This window comes from Pongo pygmaeus, chromosome 1 (genome assembly GCF_028885625.2).
Source record: "Pongo pygmaeus isolate AG05252 chromosome 1, NHGRI_mPonPyg2-v2.0_pri, whole genome shotgun sequence".
Taxonomy (NCBI): Eukaryota; Metazoa; Chordata; class Mammalia; order Primates; family Hominidae; genus Pongo; species Pongo pygmaeus.
The window spans coordinates 114,078,903-114,089,203 of record NC_072373.2 but is presented as its reverse complement, the minus strand read 5'-3'; the positions used below and the strand labels follow the sequence as shown (position 1 = coordinate 114,089,203).

Genomic DNA, 10,301 nt, shown 5'->3' with positions numbered 1-10,301 from the left:
CCTGCCATACCATGAGCCTAGCACTGAGTAACAAGAACTCTACTGTTGAGGACGGGGGAGTAGCAGTAAGAGAGACTCCCTTCTGTGGTGTAAGCACTCAAGAACAGTGAAACATTTAGGGGGAAGCAGAAACACCAGGAGAAACTCACTAGCACCCCAGACCCACACTAAGCAGATGGTAATGGCATCCTACTGTGTCCGGAATTGGTGGGTTCTTGGTCTCACTGACTTCAAGAATGAAGCCACGGACCCTCACGGTAAGTGTTACAGCTCTTAAGGTGGCGCGTCTGGAGTTTGTTTCTTCTGATGTTCGGATGTGTTCGGAGTTTCTTCCTTCTGGTGGGTTCGTAGTCTCGCTGGCTCAGGAGTGAAGCTGCAGACCTTCGTGGTGAGTGTTACAGCTCTTAAGGCAGTGTGTCTGGAGTTGTTCATTCCTCCTGGTGGGCTTGTGGTCTCACTGGGTTCAGGAGTGAAGCTGCAGATCTTCACAGTGAATGTTACAGCTCATAAAAGCAGTGTGGACCCAAAGAGTGAGCAGTAGCAAGATTTATTGCAAAGAGCGAAAGAACAAAGCTTCCACAGTGTGGAAGGGGACCTGAGCAGGTTGCCAATGCTGGCTCCGGCAGCCCGCTTTTATTCTCTTATCTGGCCCCACCCACATCCTGCTGATTGGTAGAGCCGAGTGGCCTGTTTTGACAGGGCGCTGATTGGTGCGTTTACAATCCCTGAGCTAGATACAAAGGGTCTCTACGTGCCCATCAGATTAGTTAGATACAGAGTTTCGACACACAGGTTCTCCAAGGCCCCACCAGAGCAGCTAGATACAGAGTATCGATTGGTGCACTCACAAACCTTGAGCTAAACACAGGGTGCTGATTGGTGTGTTTACAAACCTTGAGCTAGATACAGAGTGCCGATTGGTGTATTTACAATCCCTGAGCTAGACACAAAGGCTCTCCAAGGCCCCACCAGAGCAGCTAGCTACAGAGTGTCGATTGGTGCACTCACAAACCCTGAGCTAGACACAGGGTGCTGATTGGTGCGTTTACAATCCCTGAGCTAGACATAAAGGTTCTCCAAGGCCCCACCAGAGCAGCTAGATACAGAGTGTCGATTGGTGCACTCACAAACCTTGAGCTAAATACAGGGTGCTGATTGGTGTGTTTACAATCCTTGAGCTAGATACAAAGTGCCTTGGTGTGTTTACAATCCCTGAGCTAGATATAAAGGTTCTCCAAGGCCCCACCAGAGCAGCTAGCTACAGAGTGTGGAGTGGTGTACTCACAAACCTTGAGCTAAATGCAGAGTGCCGATTGGTGTGTTTACAATCCCTGAGCTAGATATAAAGACTCTCCACGTCCTCACCAGACTCAGGAGCCCAGCTGGCTTCACCTAGTGGATCCCGCACCGGGGCTGCAGGTGGAGCTGCCTGCCAGTCCCGCGCTGTGCGCTCACACTCCTCAGCCCTTGGGTGGTCGATGGGACTAGGCACCATGGAGCAGGGGGTGGCGCTCGTCGGGGAGGCTCGGGCTGCACAGGAACCCACGGAGGCGGGGGAAGGCTCAGGCATGGCAGGCTGCAATCCCGAGGCCTGCCCCGCGGGAAGGCAGCTAAGGCCCAGCGAGAAATCGAGCGCAGCGCTGGTGGGCTGGCACTGCTGGGGGACCCAGTACACCCTCCGCAGCCGCTGGCCCGGGTGCTAAGTCCCTCATTGCCCGGGGCCGGCAGGGCCGGCCGGCTGCTCCAAGTGCGGGCTGCCAAGTTCACGCCTACCCGGAACTCCAGCTGGCCCGCAAGCGCCGCACGCAACTCCGCTCGTGCCTCTCCCTCCACACCTCCCTGCAAGCAGAGGGAGTGGGCTCCGGCCTTGGCCAGCCCAGAAAGGGGCTCCCACAGTGCAGCGGTGGGATGAAGGGCTCCTCAAGTGCCGCCAAAGTGGTAGCCCAGACAGAGGAGGCGCCGAGAGCGAGTGAGGGTTGTGAGGACTGCCAGCACGCTGTCACCTCTCACTACTGCTAGAAGAATTTGAAGCTCAAACTAGCTCAACTCCTGACTAGTCTAGCTCAACTCCCATCTCCCATTCCTACATACACACTAATGGCCTAAGAGTAGAAGAGGCATTTCTATTTCCAGGTGTGTAGGACAGGTCCCCAAATTACCTTGGTTAACCCAGCTCTTCCTCCTCTTGCTTGCAATTTGGAACAATGTTCTGAGAAAGCAATATGCTGAGATAAGAAGGACCTATCCAGAATGCTTGGGCTTTGTCCTCATTTCTCCTAGAACAGGATGTCCTACAACACTTGTGCACAGTGATCCAGGTTTCCCCTGGGGAGTGAAACCCAGAAAGCCATGATTTTGGAGTCCCTCAGCTTTGGTATAAAGTGGGACACATGCAGATAAGACTCCATCTGCTGTGGACAGCTTTCCTGAGCCTTGGAGGACTGGCTCACCATGGATCCTAGGCTTCTGTTGATTCTTGCTGCCTATTGGTGAGTAACAAGTTGCTTTCTCTGATGTGTGGGTTTTCTACCTTGCCAGACTCATACTCTGGTAGCTGGGTTTGTGCAAAACCTCCTGCCAGGTCTATGAATCTTAACAAGTTATAAATACTATTTACCTCAGTTTCTACTGTTCTTCTACACATGATGTATAGCATTCAACAAAAAAATTGTAAGACAGACAAAATTGCAAGAGAAAACAACCTATCTTCAAGAGGTAAAGGAATCAAAACCAGAATCAGAGAAATCCAGACATTGGAACTATCAGACAGAAATTTTAACCTAACTAAATATGTTAAAGGCTCCATGGGAAAATATAAATGCATGAACTGGAAATTTCAGCAGAAAAATGGAAATGAGAGAAAATGTCTGCCAGAAATTAAAACCATATCAGGGATGAATTCCTCTCACAAGCCCATGAGTAAAGTAGATACAGCTGAGAAAAGAAACAGCAAACTTGAAAGCAGGTCAATAGAAACTATTAAAACTAAAACACAAAGAGATAAATGAATGAAAAAAAAAGATCCAACTATTCAAAGCTATAGGACAATATCAAATGGCCTAACATGTATGTAATTTGAATCCTAGAAGAAGAGAAAGAGGACAAAGTGGAAGAAATATTTAAAGACATAATAATCTTTTTTTAAAAAATGAAATACATGAAACAACAGATCTAAGAGATACAGAGAACCCCAAGCAGTAGATGCACTTTTAAAACACCTAAACATATCATTGCCAAACTGCTAAATACCAAAGACGAAGAGAACATCTTGAAGGCAGCCAGAGAAAATAAACACATATAGAGAAACAAAGATTAGAAGTACAACAACCTTCTTGTAAGAAGCTATACAAGCCAGAAAAAAAAATGAAGTGATATCTTTTAAAAATTAAGGAAAAAAACCCTTTCAATCAAGAATTTTGTACCCAGAAAAAAATATCTCAAGAATGAAGGTAAGATAATGACTTTTTTAGACAAACAAGATCTAGGATAATTAATTTCAGGCAGACTTGGTTCTATAAGAAATGTGAAGTTATAAGTTCTTTATGTAAAAGGAATATGATAACCAAATTGAAACTTGAATATAATCAAGGAATGGAGGAGCACAAAAAGGTAAACATTAAGATAAATAAAAAAGACATTCTATTTGTTGATTGCATTATGAGATATTTGGCTAACTAAAGATAAAAAGCATAAGAATGCATTGTACAGTTTGTAAAATAAAGTAAAATATATGACAAAAACAGCACAAAATAATTGGAAAGAGAGATTGTAAATATATTGTTGTTTCTTATACTACATATGAACTGGTATAATACTATTGAAAGATAAGATAAAATAAAAAATGTATATTAGCTACCCAAGGCCAACCATTGAAAAAGCTAAAAAGGAGTATAACTAAATGAACTAATAATAGATATAAAATGAAATCAAAGAAATAACTAATACAACCAAAGGCAGGAAAAGAACAAATCAAACAAGGGAAAATAACAGCAATGTGATAATGTAAAGCCAATCACATCTATAATTAATGTTAAATGATCTAGGACATCTGTTTTTAACCAAGACAGAATAATAGTGACCACATTTACACTCCTGCCAGAAACCAAGAAACTGGACAAAATAGGCAAAATGATGATTTTCGGGACCCTGAACATTAGTCAACAAAAGACAGTGATTCCTGAAAGATAGAGAACAAACAAAGTGAGACCTATGATTGCCCAGGTATACTCCTTTGGGAGAGTTCCTAGCTCTGGTTCAGGGAAAGCAAACCCAGGAAAAATCTAGAATACTATCTGATGAGGAGACAGAGCTGAGAGTCCAGGGAAACTAAGGTAGCTAGAGTTTTCAGTAGAGAGTACCAGAAAGTCAGCAACTGCAGAGGGAGAAAACTGAGATCTGCAGAGGGTCCCTCTCAAGTATTCTACAGGGTACTGATCAGTGCATGGGTGAGAGGAAACAATCTGAGACTGAGGAAGAACTACCCAAAAGGATTAGAGGAAACAGTACATGGCATTCACAGTGACTAGGAATAGTACCTAATCATACCAGCCAGGCTGGAAAACCTCACAATTCAGGGGGCATTGGTAGAGTACTCCAAAAGATCTTCCTCAGTGTTTAGAAATAATGAGCCATAGTCTAAATATGACTCAGGTCCCACCTAACATATCTTCAAAGCAATACCTGAAAGGATCTAACTGTTTCCAAGTAACTTAATTGCATCCCTGAACAAAGCTCAAGAACATTTATAGAAATACAAAAATATCCAGCACACAAGGTAAAATTAACAATGTCTACTATCCGGTAAAAAATTACAAAATATGAAAAGCAGGAAAATATTAACTAAAATAAGGGGGTAAATAAATAATCTGAAAATGACACAGAATTAATAGTGATGTTAAATTTAGCAGTCAAAGGCATTAAAATAGTTATTCCAAAAAATTAAGTAAAAACATGGATGATATAAAAGAGACCAAAATAAAACTTACTTTAAGGATTAAAAATTACAATGTCTGAAATTTAAAAAAAAACATTGAATGGGATTAACAACTGCTTAGACATTGCAGAAGATGCATAAACTTGCTGGTGATTAATACATTCAGATTTTTTAAGTCTAAAAATTTATTTACTTTGCCTTCATTTTTGAAAGATATTTTCCATGGATATAAAAGCATATTGTATAGAATGCTAAACTGACATTTTTTCTTTCGGTACTTTAAAGATGTTACTCCATTGTCTTCATGCTGGCATTGTTTCTGAGGATGAATTTGCCGTTATTCTTCTCTTAGTTCTTCTGTATGTAATGTCTCCATTCCCTGTGCCCCTCATCCCCCCAAATGTTTTTCCCTTTGTTACTGGCTTTGAGCAATTTGATGTTGATGGATTTGGGGGTCATTTTCTTCAAGTTTCATTGAGTTTCTTGAATCTGAGAGTTTATCATTTTCATGATATTTGGAAAGTTGGGAGCCATTATTTCTTCATGTATTTTTTCTATCCCCATCCTGGGAAACCCCTAGTACATGTATATTATACCCATGACTTACTGATGCCCTGTTCATTTTTCAGTTTTTTTCTATGTCTCTTTTTTTTTTTTTTTTTGAGACACAGTCTCACTCTGTTGCCCAGGCTGGAGGGCAGTGGTGCGATCTTGGCTTACTGCAACCTCTGCCTCCAGTGTTCAAGCAATTCTCCTGCCTCAGCCTCCTGAGGAGCTTGGACTACAGGCACCTGCCACCACAGCCAGCTAATTTTTGTATTTTTAAATGGGGTTTAACCATGTTGGCCAGGCTGGTGTCGAACTCCTGACCTCATGATCTGCTCACCTCAGCCTCCCAAAGTGCTGGGATTACAGGCATGAACCACCATGCCTGGCCTTCTCTGTGTTTCATTTTGGATAGTATCTATTGCTATGTCCTCAAGTTTATTAATTTTTTTTCTGCAATGTCTTACCTTTTGCTAATCCTATCTAGTGTAATTTTTATTTCAGAAATTATAATTTTCATCTCTAGAAGCTCAACTTGGATTTTTTTGCTTGTTTGACACTGTGCCACCCCCTTCGGTACTCACAGCCCATGGGAAGGAGGCTGGGCAATGGTTCAAGGCTGAAGTTTACACTGGCGTGGGTACGCTATGAGGCCCACAGAGAAGGGCCCCCAATGAACCCATTACCATGCTCTTGGGTTTGTTTTACGTCTTTCATTTCTCTACTTAGCATGTTTAATCTTTCACCTAAGTTTCTGAATATATGAGATACAGCTTAAGATGACCACTTTGATGTTGTTTTTCTGCTTCTATCATCTATGTCAGTTTTGTGAGTTTCAGTTGATACAGTGTCCTCCCTGTTATGGCTCACTTTCTCCTATATACTTCTTTATATGTTTGGTAATTTTTATAGGATCTCAGTCACTGTAAATTTGCTTTATTGGGTGGTAGATATTTGTGCATTTCATAAATATCCTTGAACTTTGTTCTATAATACAGAGTTATTAGAAAGAGTTTGACACTTTCAGGTCTTGCTTCTAAGCTTTGTTTGGCACAACCTGAGCAATGTTTCAACTAGGGGGCTTTTTGTCCCACTACTGAGGCAATACCTTTCTAATTACACTACCCAGTGCTCCATAAACTGAGGTTTTCCAGCCTGGCTGGTCATAACGGCATTATTTACATTCCTGTGTGAGTTCTAGGTACTGTTCCCTCTTATCCATTCAGAGGATTCTCTCCTCACACATCTGCACTCAACAGGACTCAGCTGAATGCTTGAGGGGATTTGCTGTGGATTTCCAGGGTTTTCTCTCTCTGTAGCCCTCTCATCTCTGTTACTCTGTCCTGCAAATTCTAGTCTCCTTGGCCTCCTTGAGATCCTAGGCCTCCCTCTTCAAGGCAAGGAGATCAATAGTCTCCACTTGGGTTTCCTCTCCCTGTACAACCTAAAAATTCCCTCTAGACAGCAAGCTGTGACAACTGTAGGGAATACCTAATTTGTTTTCTGTCTCTCAGGAATCATGGTCTTTTGTTACCTGATGTCCAATTTCTTGAATCCTGTTGTTTCCTATATTTTGTCCTAATTCATAGTTATTTCAGGTGGGAGAATAAATCTGGCCCTGTTAGTCTATTGTGGCCCTCATGTTTTTTTAAAAAACATTTAAAACAAAGTACATGTTTGAAGACTGTATTGTTAAAAATATAAAAATATTAAGATCCAAACTTAAAGTCATTTGTAATCAAAATTAAGAACTTTGTTATATTCTGTAACTTATAATTTATTTGTCTTTCATATTTTCACCTGGGAGGGGAGGAAACAAACAAATAATGCTGCAGAGGAATTTTTTTTTTTTTTAAGAAAGGGATAGGTAGAAAAGTGGTGGTGAGGATTGGACAGTGATCATTAATTAGGGAAAGAAAGAGGAATAACAACAAAAAGAAATCTGCTGGGCATGGTGGCTCATACTTGTAATCCCAGCACTTTGGGAGGCCAAGGAGGGTGGATCACCTGAGGTCAGGAATTTGAGACCAGCCTGGCCAACACAGTAAAACCCCACCTCTACTAAAAATACAAAAAATTAACTGGATGTGTTGGTGGACACCTGTAATCCCAGCTACTCAGGAGGCTGAGGCAGGAGAATCACTTGAACCTGGGATGCGGAGGTTGCAGTGAGCCAAGAACATGCCACTGCACTCCAGCCTTGGCAACAAGAGCAAAACTGCATCTCAAAAATAAACAAACAAACAAAAAAAAAAAAGAAAAGAAAAGAAAAAAGAAATCTGATGGGCACGGTGGCACATACCTATAGTCATAGCTACTTGAGAGGCTGAACAAACCTGGGCAACATAGCAAGACCCCATCTCTTTCAAACAAAAAAAAGAAAGAAAGAAAGAAAAGAAAAAGAAAAGAGATTTGTCTTAGTTATCTACAAATAGTGTGGTAGGAAAGTCCTGAGCTGGGAACCAGAAGACCTGAGTTTAGCCTGTCTTGTGACATTGGTAAAGTTATTTAACCTACTTGATTTTGGAAATTACCATTAAATAAGTAATAGATAAAAAATGACTATTACAATGCCTGACACATTGTAAAAACACAATAAACATTAATTGCTTCTGTCTGTTCATTTATATAGTTCACAAATCAGCAAAGATTGAATACAAACCCTTTTTTAAAATGTAGGTTTTATGGGGGGCATGGTGGCTCACGCCTGCAATCCCAATGCTTAGGTAGGCCAAGGGGGGGCGCGGATCACCTAAGGTCAAGAGTTCGAAACCAGCCTGGCCAACTTGGTGAAACCCCGTGTCTATTAAAAATACAAAAATTAGCTGGGTGTGGTGGCGCATCCCTGTAATCCAAGCTACTTGGGAGGCTGAGGGCAGGACAATTGCTTGAACCTGAGAGGCAGAGGTTGCAGTAAGCCGAGATCATGCCACTGCACTCCAGCCTGGGCAACAGAGTGAGACTCATCTTAAAAAAAAAAAAAAAAAGTAGGTTTTATTATACTGGGGTATGGTGAGGACAACAGATCAGGAGACAATTGCCATTGAAAAGATAGTTGGTTCCTCATAGTTCCTAAGGGGAGAACGCATGCCATGCTGTGCAAGGCCACACAGGGATGCACCACAGTCGGCCGAGAGGCAGACAGAGCAGGCAGGAAACATGGGCAAGAGCTTTTATTGTGGTCCCTATGGGAAGAAACAGGCCAAGCAGGGTAAGCAGGCTTAGGATTGGCTGGTTTAAATAACATCAGCAGGCTCTGGGGTATAAGGACTGTCTCTTATTTTTCTGGTATCTGACCCTGGAGTGATTTGGGCAGGGGGATAATGGCCCAGTATCTGACCCCTGCAAGAGCTCGATAAAGGAGTTGGTTGGGGTACAGGGTCTGGATTGATTCGTTTGCACACGAAAAGGATGCTTATGGGTATGGGTGAGCCTTTACTATCACTAGGAACTAACTAGCCCTGGGAAGCAGGCCTCCAGATGTCAAAGCATCAGAAATCCAGAAAATAAATAGGCATGATTAATACAAAGTCTGACTGCTAAGATGGGTTAACAGTGTTGTCCTACCATGCCCAGACCTAGCCCTCCTCTCTGCAGCTCCCATGGACACCACTTGTAACTCAGAAGGGAGGGCGGACTGCTTGCAGACCAGGAACCAAGGCCTTCCTTGCATGCCTGCGTTTCCTCCACAGCCAGAAAGAGTCTGAGCCTGGGCCAGAAGCTCTGGAGGCTGGTTCACCCTGGGGAAATAATGCCACCTGGTGTCAGTCCAAATAATTAGTTCAACACTGTATGTGGTGTGTTATTCAAGTGTTTCTCATAAATAGTTAATGAATTACTGATGATGATGCCACAGATGAAATAAACAACATTAGAGAAGAAACTTCTGGGTCTCTAGAAGGTGGTATTAGCCTGGTGCAGCTCTGCCCGTGACTGGCCCTGAGTGTGATCCTCTGCACTGCCCTGGCAATGGAATCATCTGGGGAGCACCCAGCAGCCCTAAGGCCACATGTACTGACTGGTGTCTTTATCAGACTCTCTCTCTGCTTGACTTGTATCCTTTTCAATGATAACAAGGCTGCCAAAGTAAGGGGTTGGCTGTAGTCTTGGCAGGATCCCACTTTTGCGACCTGAGATCTCTATCTGACATTGGGTCCCTCCCAACCCCGAAGGTAACACTAGCCACTGGGCCTGGGAGTGGGCCTGCCTGCCAGGGCCTGCAGAGAAGCCTGGCGGGACACCAGTGACCGGTGCACCTGGGAGTTAGTACATTTGGTCCACAGACCATGACTGCTTGCTGAGGCTCCTGTGGGCCAGTGGCTTTCCACAGAACAAGCTTGTTTCCTGTTTGTATACTACACTCTCAAACCCAGGCAAGGCTATTTACTAGAAAATCCCACCATTCAACTGCTTTTTTAAGTTTGCTCTTGGACATCCTACCCTCACCTGAAACTCAACCCGTCAAAGATAAAAATTCTCGGACACAGAAGAGCCATTAGAGACTGCTATGTCTAGGGCCCCTGCAAGGAACCAATTAGGTCCCTTGGCAATTTTCTCCATTTGAAGGGCCCATTCAAACTGTTTGCAAAAATTTGGGGAATGTGTGGTTTTTCGGTGGTTTCCATCCCATTGGCAATCAAATTCTCAAAGGGCCCTGAGAAGCCATCAGATACATGTCTTTTCCCAGCTGGCTCTATTTCTTGGCTGACTGTATCTCCTGGCCCCCCTGATTCTGGCAGAGCTTTTTGCCTCCTACCTCATGGCAAATACTGAGGCACCTTTGATCTCCTGCACTCACTGGTGGTCTCACCTCTGTCTGCAC

At 43.2% G+C, this 10,301-nt stretch overlaps 1 non-coding gene across 1 annotated transcript; it reads right to left on the bottom strand.

The window, feature by feature from the left end:
• Positions 1-6,036: 6,036 nt before the first annotated feature.
• On the bottom strand, positions 6,037-6,170 carry LOC129023837 (small nucleolar RNA SNORA42/SNORA80 family). The gene has a single exon (XR_008496944.1). It is a non-coding gene; the product is annotated as a small nucleolar RNA SNORA42/SNORA80 family (small nucleolar RNA).
• Between the last annotated feature and the right edge of the window lie 4,131 nt (positions 6,171-10,301).